This window comes from Prionailurus bengalensis, chromosome C1 (assembly GCF_016509475.1).
Source record: "Prionailurus bengalensis isolate Pbe53 chromosome C1, Fcat_Pben_1.1_paternal_pri, whole genome shotgun sequence".
Classification (NCBI taxonomy): Eukaryota; Metazoa; Chordata; class Mammalia; order Carnivora; family Felidae; genus Prionailurus; species Prionailurus bengalensis.
Genome location: NC_057345.1, coordinates 179,014,175 through 179,027,769, shown reverse-complemented (window position 1 = coordinate 179,027,769; position 13,595 = coordinate 179,014,175). Strand labels below are relative to the sequence as shown.

Sequence of the window (13,595 nt, the reverse complement as noted above, 5' to 3'; positions counted from 1 at the left end):
TTTAGTGCACTTGTTCTTTGGGGGAAGGAAGCAAGTTATCTCGCAGGGAAACAGCAGCTGTTGCATTCTGCAACAGACCACAGAGGTTAACGTGACTACCAAAGCCACTCCAGGAAAAAAACACCCAGAACATCCAAGTCGCAGACTCAGCTCTGCAGCTAGCTGAGAGCGAGACCTTGGGCACACTGCCAACGCTGAGCCTCAGTTTACCCACAAAGGGGGAACACATCATCTCCCAGGCCGGTCCTAGTCCGTCATTACTGAGTCAGCAAAAAATGCTCAAATCTGGAAAGACTGAGTTTCTTAATTTTGGGGTGAACATGCATCCTGTGTCTGGTTATAAAGAATGTTGAAAACCAAGAATGCCAGTCCACAAGAATCTTTCTCAATGACATTTACTCAGAGGTTAAGGAAATTAGCTCTTTATTCTGACCTCATCAGCAAAAAAAAAAACCAAAAAAAATGTATTAAGGGTCTAATCATACATAGCACAGAAAGAAACGGATGGAGTCAACAGGATCTTCATAACTGCAGGCGTCAAGGCAGGTGTGAATGCATTCTCTGTTTACGCCTATATGGCAAGCTACAGAATGGCACAGACTATTTTAAAAAGTTAATCCAGTCATGAAAGCAAAAAGGGGTCTAAAGATTACAAACTAAGGAACCTATATACTAGTAAAAAAGAGAGAAAAAAAATATGTATTACTCAATAGTATGTCTTCGGTAGTATCTTTGTACTTGTGCTTAAGAAAAAATTTGTAGGGGCGCCTGAGTGGCTCAGTCGGTTAAGCGTCTGACTCTTGATTTTGGCTCAGGTCAAGATCCCAGGGTCATGGGATCAAGCCCCACATGGGGCTCCATGCTGAGCACGGAGCCTGCTTAAGATTCTCTCTCTTTCTCTCCCTCTACCCCTCCCTTGCTGCTGCTCTTTCTCTCTCTAAAATTAAAAAAGAATAAAAGATTAAAAAAAAAACAGAAAAAAAGTTTTTAGAATAATAAAAACTCAGAAACTTCCTCAAGCAGTTACCCGCTAAAACAGAGTCTAATAAATAAACTATGTCATCAAAGGAAGAGATGTTTATACATTTACATTAGGATTTCATGAGTGTTTATTAGTTGAGAATTGATCAAACAAAAATAGCTAAGATGCTTCCAAAAAAGACACTGATGATGTAAATTCAGAAGGCAAAACTACTTTGTCATTAAAAAAGAATTTTTAAAGAAAATAGCTAAATTGCAGTGGGTTACTTCACCTAAGTTTAGATTAAAATCAACAATCAGAATTTGGAAGTATTTTCTGGGCCAGTGTTTTTCTAATTTTTCTCATGTTGGAAGCATTACTAAATTTAAAATCAAATGTATCATAACATATATGTTAGATTGCCTCAAGTACATTCTAAAGTATTTATGAAAAACAAACATACAACAAATCAACCTATAAGGCATGCCATAACTCATAACTCTTTTTAAGTCACAAATTAAAATGTTTTTTACCAAAATTTGTTTACTAAATTTAAATTTATAAATTTTAACAAAGTTTGAATAGTTCTAATTTCCGAAAGTTCTGTACAATATAGCAATTATTTCAAATATTTATATGCAGACACAAACATGCAAATCTCCCCCCTTGCTGCCATACACATACTTTTTTTCCCCTTGAACAGAAGGGCACACTTAACCTGTAAAGCTACACAAAATACAGTTTCTAAAGTTAATCAGCTTGGCCATGTACAAAATAATTTTTCAATAAATTTTTGCAAAAGAAATTTTAGTAAGAAATAAAATATTCAATAGTGAACTGCACTGTATATGCCTGATTAAGAAAAGTTGATTTCCTTCTACAAGTAATTTATCAAAATAAAAGGTTTTCAAAATAACACGTTATTATATTGTAAGTCATCAAATCAAAAGGCATAAAAACTTAAAACTCACAATCCACCCTTAATCATGTCTCTCAATAGGCAGGCAGACAGATAGATTAAAGGAAAACTATAGAGTTCTTTTTAAATGACATAATTATAAGGTCCCCTCGTTTAGGAATTAAAACTGCTTACCAACTCTTCTCCTCCATTGTTTTTTCCACTGATTTAACTAGCACTTTAGCATTCGGTTCGTATGAAAGGAAGAGACAAACATTCATTGTGACAGGGAGAACACACTGAGTACAACAAATATTTTGCACAGAGATAAGAAGGGAAAAGTAGGTCAATACCCTGTGGCCAGGAAGAAGCAGCCTGAGCTTCCATCCAGGACTATATTATATGATTAACCAGACTGGACTCTCTTCTCTCCAGGCTACTGCTCGGACCCGTGTAGCTGGTATACACAGACTCTGGGAGAAAAGAATGAGACATGCATCTACTACCTCCCAGTCACTGGCAATCTAGCTGAGAAAACAAAATACTTCAGAGCAATATAACTAATAAAATAGGCGCTCACCTAGGGCAGATGATTCGCCTCCAAAGGAGCAATATAGAGACAAGGGTTTATGTTTAGAGGTGGGGCTATTATGGTGTAGGAGAATCAGAGGAGGATGGCTGAAGGCATGAAACTTCACCTTGGCTTTCTGAGGATGAGCAGTATGTGATCAAGCAGAAAAGAACTTTGAAGCACGAAGTACAAAACATTCAGAAGATAGTGACTAGGCGGAACGGCAGAAGACAGCAGGTGCGAGGCCCTGGTGGGCCATGACACTGCGAGGAAAGATACACTGAGACAAGACTGAGAGTCCAAGCTAAGGAGCTTATAGTTGGAAATGTGGTGGGAAGGGGTGAGAGAGGAGAGGGAAGAGTATCTACGATGTCCATGTGGCAGTCAGCACATCCAGAGGGCAATAAGTGTGACTGAGGGTCACTGGTGATAGTACAATAGAAAATAAAATCAAAGACAGCCATTATAGATGATAGAGAGCCATCAAAAATGCCTTGAGCAGCGACAGACAACAAAAAATCTAAAGGAGATTTTATCAGTGGATAGTCGAAATTAGTTGGGAGAGAGCTAGAAGCAGGAAGCAAGATTGCTCTGTGCAGTTGTTCAGTTTGTGCACTGCATAAAAGTGGGCCGGGCCAAGGGGGGAAATGGACACTGACATCAAGTCAAGCTCCTGTGGGATAGTGTTTGCTTTGAAGGGTACCTTTTTCTTTTCTTTTTTTCTAAATGTTAATTATTTATTTAGAGAGAAAGAGGGAGAGGGAGAGGGAGAGCATGAGTTGGGGAAGGGAAGAGAGAAGGGGAGAGAGAATGCCATGCAGGCTCCACATTGTCAGCACAGAACCTGACCCGGGGCTCAAACTCTCGAACCATGACATCATGACCTGCTGAGCCGAAATCAAGAGTCAGATGCTTAACCAAATGAGCCACCCAAGCACTCCTGAAGGGTACCTTTGTGTAACTGTGTAAAGGCGCTTTACGAGCTAGCAGCAGGGAAACCAGCGGGGGGCACAAATCTAGCAGTTCAGGAATAAGAACTAGGGTAGAATTAATGGAAACGAAATAAGAGAATAAGTGCAAGAGAAATAACAGATGAATCTATCACAAAAGGTGGAACTCTAATTGATGGAGGGGGCAAGGGGGACAGGAGGGTTTGAGACTAAAGTAGGCTCTCTCATCCAAATGCATAAGGATTGACAGTTTGGCTGCTGGGTTGAAATTTTAAAAATTCAGTCAAAGTTGGAAGTCATTTAAAAAGATAAACCTGGGGCGCCTGGGTGGCTCAGTCGGTTAAGCGTCCGACTTTAGCTCAGGTCACGATCTCACGGTCCGCGAGTTCCAGCCCCATGTCGGGCTCTGTGCTGACCGCTCAGAGCCTGGAGCCTGCTTTGGATTCTGTGTCTCCCCCTCTCTCTCTGCTCCTCCCCCGTTCATGCTCTGTCTCTCTCTGTCTCAAAAATAAATAAACATTTAAAAAAAAAAGATAAACCAAAACATATTATTTTAAATCAAACCCTATAATCATACATTTATCTGCCCATCTTTCTGCTGTAAAGCTGAGGCCTTTTCTTTGAGTCTCTGTCCACTGACTATAGTAACACAGCAGTACTTTCTTTGATAAGCCATCTCATGGCACCACCTTCCAGGTCTAATCTCTGTAAAGAAATGGTGAGGCTGTAAAGACACGAGAGAAACAACAGGGAGCAGACCACGTTATTCTTGACAAATGCTCGACACTCCTCCCTGTGGGAAGATTTTACACCCCCACCTCGCTGCATGTAAGCGTACGTCATACGTACCTCACAGCTGTCTTTCCCTCCAGCCCAGGGATCAGCAACGCTCCAGAGGGCGCTGCTCCGTCAGACTCTGTCCTGGGGGACAGGGGATGAGTGAGGGTGACACGGAGCACAGCCACAACCTCACCTACAGTGGACACACCCTGTGAGTGTGAATTACTCCTCTGAGCCGCTAAGATTCTCGGATTTTATTTTTTACCTATTTTTTTTTTAAGTTTATTTATTTATTCTGAGAGAGAGAGAAGGAGAGCACAAGCAAGAAAGGGCAGAAAGAGAGAATCCTAACGCGGGGCTCGATCTCACAAACCGTGAGGTCACGACCTGGGCAGAGATCAAGAATCAGACACTTGGGGCGCCTGGGTGGCGCAGTCGGTGAAGCGTCCGACTTCAGCCAGGTCACGATCTCGCGGTCCGTGAGTTCGAGCCCCGCGTCGGGCTCTGGGCTGATGGCTCAGAGCCTGGAGCCTGTTTCCGATTCTGTGTCTCCCTCTCTCTCTGCCCCTCCCCCGTTCATGCTCTGTCTCTCTCTGTCCCAAAAATAAATAAACGTTGAAAAAAAAAATTTTTTTAATAAATAAATAAATAAAAAAGAATCAGACACTTAACCAACAGAGCCACCTAGGCACCTCGAAATTCTTGGGGTTTACATGATCACAACTCAACCCACCTCTCCTGAATGGCTGACAATATCAGCGGGAATACTGTTCTTTCAGGTCTCCCCAAATCCTTTAGAGTTACCTCAGCCACTCTCAAATCAGCTGCAATCATTTTTTAGCAACGTACTTTTATCGGGTGGTCTCCAAAACACTGAAATGAATTCAAACAAACGTTCACAAAAACAGCAATCCTTTTTGCGCATCGATTTAAAACCATTACATTATAGGGTAGTAAGTACACAACTGGCATAAGGTTTGGGGGAAAGAAAACACAGCTGGGTCTGGATGTGCACACACCCCCACTGGTCGGAACAGAAACTCAAGAACATACTACAGGGTAGCCCTCTAACTCTGAGCCTTTCGCGTGTTATGGGCCACCAGTTGATATATTTTACGGAGAAAAAGAACACCAACTGATCCAGCAAGTCAGGAGGTCACTAAGGCCTTATACTGTTTTCTAAAGCTGTGAGCCTAGAAAAGTAAAAGAACGAGTAGTACTATCATATTACCAGGTTAAAAATTTGGCTGGTGTTTCAAAACTATATCCAACTGCCGTATTTTTTTCTGCCCCAAATGTAGTCAGAAGTGCTTAAGTCATGTAAGAAAGCATAAAAATAACACTTGAAACCCACAACCAGACATAGAGTCAAGAGTACAAGGTCACATGTCATTCCATAACCTTGCTCTTAAAGACCGAATAAACACATAAGTTACTATTAAAAACTAAATTTGAGTTTCATACTTTAAAATTACATACTTCTTTAAAACTGTCCACAGAGATAAATGTTCCTCTCAAGGTTGCCCAGCAAAATCTGGGTGTTTCTATTTTAGGTAGCCAAATAGTAAATCTCTCCATAATTTACATACTTTTAGAAATCTGATACTCGGCTTCTTCAATAAAAATATGAACTTTTGTGTAGAAATCCTATTGATATATTTCAATAGGCTATTGAGAGAAACACTGTGTAAACACACATAGACCACAAGCCCCAAAACAACCAAACATAGTTTAAATACCCTACTCACAAATCAACCTCGGCCCCTTAACCAATATGCATGTGAAGGCTCCCTCCTCAGCATCAGATACGATAATCTTAACCTCTACAGCTTTAATTTAAAAAAAAAAAATACTACATCTGGAGAAAAAAGGCAGTCATACCATAGCTGCCAAAATAATTCTGCCTCAGAAGAAGAGAGGGGCAGAGAGAGAGAGGGACAGAGAGAATCCTAAGCAGGTTCCTCACCTAGTGCAGAGGCCAACACGGGGCTCGACCTCATCACTGTGAGATTATGACCTGAGCCGAAATCAAGAGTCTGACTTGACCGACTGAACCACCCAGGCGTCCCCTGCTATTTTTTTTTTTAACTGTGAGATAAGCAACAGGATCACAAAATGATTTAGTCTCTCATCAAATAAAACATCATCAAAATAACAGAAGGGTTAATCTGATACCTGGAAGAATGAATACTTTGCTACAGGATGAAAAGCTGCAGTTGAGAAGGAGTTGCAGACAGATGAACTTCATTTCAGGAAGAGAAGAGGGCCAAGGCCCAAACCCTGAGGGACCTGGACAGCAAAGGGTCAGAAGGAGCTAAGGGGTGAGACCAGAGGAGCACAGGTCACCAAAGCCAAGAGATGAGTGTGACAAGAAGGAGATGATCAACCGTGTGGAAGATGGGGAGCACGGAGGGAGACATGTGGATCACCAGGCCTGAATCCATGTGTTAGGGGCTGAATCGTGTCTGTCTCCCAAATTCGTCTGTTGAAGCCCTAACCCCCAGGACCTCAGAATGTGACTAGATTTAGAAACAGGGTCTCTGAAGAAGTGATTAAGTTAAAATGAGGCCACTGGGGGCACCTGGGTGGCTCAGTCGGTTGGGCGTCCAACTTCGGCTCAGGTCACCATCTCGCAGCTCACGAGTTCAAGCCCCGTGTCGGTATCTGTGCTGACAGCTCGGGGCCTGGAGCCTGCTTCAGATTCTGAGTCTTCCTCGCTCTCTCTGCCCCTCCCCCGCCCTCACACACACACACAGACACACACACACACACACACACACACTCTCTCTCTCTCTCTCTCTCTCAGAAATAAACATTAAAAAAAATTTTTTTAATGAGGCCATAAGTGTGGGCCCTTACCCAATATGACAGGTGTCCTTATAAGAAGAGAAGACTCAGACACAGAAAACACGGATGGAGGGGCAACCACATGAGGACACAGAGAAGGGGGCTGTGTGCAAGCCCAGGAGAGGCCTCAGAAGAAACCAGACCCGCCGACCCCCTGTTCTTGGACTTCCAGCCTCCAGAACTGTGAGAGAATACATTTCTGTTGTTTATACCACCCAGTCTGTGGTATTTTATTACAGCAGCCCCAGCGGACTAACAAACCGTCCTACAATCCCTTCTGACTGCCTACTTCCAGTCTCTCCTTCCACACCTCAGGTTTCTGACGAGGTCTGCCTTTGACACTTGCTACCCGTTACCTGGCACACGCCGCCGAAACGGCCTCAGAAAAAATGTCACCACCTGTTTGTTGCCCACCTCACTCTCTCCTCAAAACTCACTCCTGCCCTGGCTTCCACTGGCCATTTCTCCCTGGCGGCCCACTTCCCACCCCGCCTCACTCCTTATTCTCCTTAATGGCCTCTCCTTCCTCTGCCTGTCACAAAATAAGGTTCACCAGAGTTCTATCATCCGCTTTCTTCTCTTCTCATTCCACCCTCCAGCAATCTTAACATCTTCAACCAGATACCCGTGATGCCTCCATGTGGACCTCAGGCCCTGGCTTGTCCCTGAGCGCCAGGCCCTGGACTTCAGCGGTCTGCTCAGCCTCACACACCGCCCTGAGGCCCCGCAGCCCAAACAAACCCATCCCCCTTCGGGCCTGTGTGTGCCAGCCATTCCCGACCCCTCACAGGCCAGAATCCGGGGAGCCATCCCACACTCCAGCTATCGAAACGGTCACAACAGTGTTTGATCCAATCAGCTTGTTCTCAGCGTCTACTGTCAGAAAAGCATCCAAACTATGGAAAAGGGTAGAGGTACAAAAGTGTTTATCACAGTATTATTTCCCACGGCAAAATGTGGAAGCAGCCCAAATGCCCAACAGTAAGAAAGGTTTGGTGTGGGGGGCCTGGGTGGCTCAGTCAGTTAAGCGTCCAACTTTGGCTCAGGTCGTGATCTCACGGTTCATGAGTTTGAGCCCTACCTCGGGCTCTGCGCTGACAGTGCAGAGCCTGCTTGGGTTTCTCTCTCTCCCTTGCTCTCTGACCCTCCCCTGCAAGCTCTCTCTCAAAATATAAACTTAAAAAAAAAAAATGCTTGGGGATATTATGGTACTCAATGGAATAATATACAATTATAAAATCTATTTGAAAAACTAGGCAACAGTATAGATCTTAAACACAGACATCAAAAGCTTGGAAAGGAATATTCAGAAGTGACTACAGTTGATATTTTAGAGTAGCTGGCTCAAGAGGTGTTTTTTTTAGCTCCATTTTCCAAACTTTGTGGAAGGTTCTTAAGATGACTCTCTAGGACAGAATGTCCATATGAGAGTTCTAGCAATCTTGGACTTTGTGAATTGCTTGGCCTCAGGGCAAATGGGAAGTTTACTACAGAACCCCCTCAGCTGTCTGTCACTCCACCTCCATGCTGCATCTGTTACAACATCCAGTGCAAACTCCCATGCAATAAACTTTCCCCTTAAATCCTATTATACTTGTAGACCTCAGCATAAGATCCTCGAAAAAGTGATTAATTCTCTCAAGAAATCCAACCGGACATACAAACAGCTGTACGGCTGCGGAACTGAGCTCCCCACATCTGCCACGGTAATTAAATGTTCCAGTAAGAAAAGATCATCACGCACAGCTGAGGCCAGGAGAGCACGCGTAGGGCTGGAAGCTAAATCACAGGTGAAGCCACCTCCTTAGCCAATGTCGCCAGCCTGTGTGCCAGGTAAAGAGGGGCATTTCTCCCGCAAGTTGTCAACTATTCCATCCTGGAATCCATGAGACGGAAAACTGGCCCCTTCCAAGGATGTAACCGGGTACAAGTTTCCTTTAACATTTAATGCATACCATTTTGTTTTCCAAATGAGCAACAAAAGGCAAGGATTAAGACTGGGCTGACAGTTTTACCATTATTTCTTCAATGCTCATGCCCTATTCCTGGTACACTTCATACCAACAAACCCAACAAATTTCTCCTTCTCCAAGTTTTGGTGCAAATGAAATGAAACAGGCAACAGCCACAAACATGTACAAAGCCCTGCACATACCTAGGTGAGTCTGTGCGAAAACGGGTACATGCTGCACGGGTACATGTACATACATACCTTCTCCGACCGCTGCCTTACTCAAAAGTCGTATGTGTATTGTTCCTAATTTAAAGGATTCCTAATCACGAATCCTTCTGAAAAAGAAATACTAACTCCTGGTGATACCCATTCTATAAGTCTAGATTTTACTGTAATTGTACTAGACTTCCTCACAGCACAGAAAGAATGCTCATAAATATTTATGTCACATTCAAATTGGGCGTTTGTGGTGAGAGATGAAAAACATTATAAGTTGTGAAATATGGGATGGGAAGGCATCACCTCATTCAAATCCCCTCAACTAGATTTCACATTCAACTGTGAAATCTCATTGAAATTAGCAATATTTCTCAAGGAAGTAGCTCTTCCACTCCACGGCTGTCATATCCTCTTTGAAACTTGGGTCGGTATTATTTTGAGATACTCATAGAATACCCCTGCTTACGCATAAATTCCTGCAGATAAAACAAACTTAGCAGGAAAGCCCATTTCTCCACTCACAATTATACAAGAGAGCATGAAAGGAGAGCTGGAAAGCTTGCTGAACTTTTTAAAAAGTAATTAAAAGCAACGGACTTTTGAGGAAATGTGTCAGATTTGGCAAGGTTTTCTTTGTAAAAATGCACCTTGGTAATTGTCCAGAATTCTGTTCTTCCAGTTTGGAAACGTTTAAAAATTCTGACACATAATGAAATGGTAACAATACAGATCATCCTAAGAAAAACAGGGAAAGAGGAGAAATTTAACTTCCTCATCCCCTCAATCTTCCCTTCTTTCAGACTCCCAATCCCCCATGATTCCTGGAGCTATCAGGAGGCACAGACCCACCTCCCCCCGCCCCCAGAGTTTAATGATTTAGTTAGAAACTAAGTCAATCAATCAAGTAATTACAGGTGTGAGTACATAAAAGGCAACTCAATTTAGATTTTTGAAGGCAAAAAGTTACATTTAGTTTTACGATTGAAAATAAAGAAAAAAATACTCTTTAAAACGTAGAAACGTATGCATCTCCTTTACTGCACGACAGCAAGTAAAGGAGAAAGATGGGGGGTGAAAAAGAACATATTCGAGGGGGAGGGGAGTATGAGGAGCCCAAAAGAGACTGAGTAACAGATGGCTGGAGGCCTGCTCAGGGAGTGCAAGAAGGAACACAAAGGGAAAAACAGAAGAAGAAACAAAGAATGCAGAGTTTCCTTTCACTAGGAACCACATCCCCCACCTTCTAACTTTCGGGGCCATCTCTACTAAAGACTTTTAAATACCGTTGTACTTCTGCCCGGAGAGACATAAACCGGAAGGTACTCCACCACGTGTCAAAGCAATCTGAGCAGGCAGGACCCAGGCGTCCCTCCTCTTCGGCCCCACTTTAAAGAACCACTAGGGTTAAGTGCCAGCCTGGCCTTTTTCCACAAGATGTTATTATATTATCATCTGTACAGAAGTGACATAACCAGATTATGGGAAACGTGTAAAATAAGAGGGGTACAAGTAAGTCACCACAATTACACCAACACAATCGCCATGAACATTTTGGTTTATTTCTTTGCCATCTTTATTCCTAATTATTTTTTAGGAGTAACTTGAGTCCCGTATCAAATCATAAATTATGTGCACTGCTCGGATTCAAACAGGTCTGGGTGTCTGGCAGGGAGGAGGAAGAACCCCAGGAATCCATTTTCAGGAAAGACCAAGGAGTAGTAACTAACCTTTACACAGAGTGATGCCTGTGCCTGACGCTGTTTTAGACACATACACGTGTTAACACGTTGAATCCTTACTACAAGCCCCAAAAGAAGGCTCTATTGTGACCTGCATGTTGCAGATGAGAAAGCAGAGGCATAGACAAATTAAGCTACCTGCCCAACGCCATGGACAAAGAAGAGTCAAGTCTCCAAACCAATACTTTTTCTAGAACCAGCCTGTAAACACTGCACCACACTGCCTCCCACTGAGGCATGTAAGAAAGAACCAGACTCAGTCACACTTACCCCAGTGCAAAGCTTCAATGACCAAAGAGCAGTTAGTCTAGGTGGGCTTAAGTGTAACTCACACAGGACCCCTCCACCTACCCCAAAGCCTTCAGTGTATCTTTGGAGAAGGGGGGGCGGGGGGGGGGGGGGCAGTAAGGGCTTAGCCACTGAAAGAGCCAAAGGTGGCCTTGCTCCAAACCCCTCCCAGGAAGGGAAGAGGGCTTGTCCAGACTCAGAGCAGGACCCAGTCTGAGCAGGATTCTGATGTGCCCAGCAGGTGCCAGTACATGGGGTAATGGCAGCACTCAGATGGGGAACTGGGGATGGAGGATGGGCAGCAGCCCAGTTCAAGCCGCACCACAGAGGCACTCTCTTAACTCCAGCGTTTTCTCTTCTTCTTAAAAAAAATGTTTTTAATGTTTATTTATTTTTGAGACAGAAAGAAACAGAGCATGAGCAGGGGAGGGGCAGAGAGAGAGGAAGACACAGAATCTGAAGCAGGCTCCAGGCTCCAAGCTGTCATCCCAGAGACCGACATGGGGGCCGAACTCACAAGCTGAGAGATCATGACCTGAGCCGAAGTCAGACATTCAACCGACTGAGCCACGCAGGCACCCCTCAAGCATTTTCATTTGAGGAGGAAGGGACGGAAGAGGAAATTACTGACCAAAAATAAATATTCCCATGTCATCATAATTTACACACTATTGAATACCACTATCATGGTGATTTACTAAGAGGCAGTAACTTGATTTCAGTCACTGATTACTAAAATTTCCAGCAATCTACCATTAACAGCAGAGCCCCATCTTGGGGCTTCTGAGCTTGTTTTTGAGGGCCTGGAAAGCTCTTCGGGCTTCTCTTCCTCCAGCACCGACTCATTCTCAAGACCACTGCACCAATGTCCACGTCCTCAGACAGGCCCTCCCTGGAGCCTCAATCTAACGTCACCTCTCTTAGCCTTTCTTATTCTCACAGTCCCCTGTCATTTTCCTTCACAGCACCAATCACAACTCATAAATCATAAATATCTGTGTTCATTTCTGCAACATCTCTCTCCCCTCATACGCCATGAGACCGGAAATCATGCCTGTGCTACCACCACTGAAGACTAGTACAGGGCCCAGTCCAGGGTCCGGCACATAATAAGCACCCAAACATCTGATGAATGAATAAATGCATACACTGAAGAATTTAAAAAAGTCACCTCCCCTTACTTCTCAAAGTACTGCAGTAATCTTACAAGTGGGAAAGGTGACATTTCCACCACAGGGTGTATTTTGTGCTCTATTAGGTAAGCCACCCAACCTCAGGCTCCAAGCACAAACCCAAGCTTAAGTGGAAACTTGATCAGTCAAGACCGATCTACAAACAAACACAAAGTCAATGCCACTCTTGTACACCAGCAACACCAATCAGAGATATGAGACACAAATCCATTCACAATGACCACAAAAACCATGAGGCACGTTGGCACAAATCTAACAGAAGATGTAAGAGTTTCAGACACAAAATGATAAAATTTCACCAGAGGACATAAAAGACATAAATAAATAGAGAGGTATATCAGGTCACAGATGGTAAGCCATGAAGCCCTAAAGATCTCAATTCTCCCTGCATACTATATACATGCAATGTAATAACAATAACACAATTTTTTTTTTAAAAAAGCCACATGCCTAGCTAATGGGAACAAGCTCCCCAGTATGGAGAAAGAGGCAAGAGTGTAATGTGTGTGTGACACATCAACAGACACAAATAGGGAAAGTGTCATTTTTGTGAATTCCAGTAATTTAACTATTAGGGGTGTGCAACATTCCTTCTAATATTTTGACTGTTTTAAATATTTTCTCTTTGTTTTAAGCGGTGAGACAGTAAATGCTCTAAGTTCAGAAGAGCAAGAGTCTGGGGGAAACTGGTTGAGATGAGAACAAACCTGGTTGTGAAAGACGTGTAACAGGGTGGAGAGGGCCTTCCAGGGTGAAGGAAAGCTCCAGGAGAATAATGAGGTCAAAAAGCTTAAGACACATCTGAGAGTGAACCAAGTGTGGCTCACATCAAACGAATACACATTCTCCTACAAAGTCAGCTGGTAACGGCTCTAGAAATGGTACTGTGAAGTAACTATAGCAGTGTTGTCAAATAATGACCCCTGCCAGAAGGGGTTCAGTGGTCACACAATGGGGACATGTGCATACTGTATCTCTCTTGGATAGTCATAGTCCGCAACCACAAGTGAAAGGCCATAACAAGTCTTTCTGCAAAGAAACCTATTTAAAATGTTATTGAACCAACACCTACTTCTCCAAGGAACCCTTTCTGAAGTACACATCTACTCACTTTATGGGATTTTTTTTTTCAACCTAACTTTTTATGGAACAACCCACTTTGGTAATTGCTACATTCTACTAACCCAGCATTTCA

General features: G+C 43.3%; 1 protein-coding gene across 7 annotated transcripts in view; it reads right to left on the bottom strand.

Moving 5' to 3' along the window:
* The window catches only part of MYO1B (myosin IB), a 188,859-nt gene that overhangs the window by 167,132 nt on the left and 8,132 nt on the right, over positions 1–13,595 (bottom strand). Inside the window, exon 1 of one of the 7 annotated variants that reach the window (XM_043577343.1) lies at positions 2,055–2,176. The exons of the other annotated variants lie outside the window; for them this stretch is intronic. The gene's annotated coding sequence lies outside the window, so the exon portion shown is untranslated. Of the gene's footprint in view, positions 1–2,054; positions 2,177–13,595 lie in introns of those variants that run through there. 7 annotated transcript variants of the gene reach the window in all.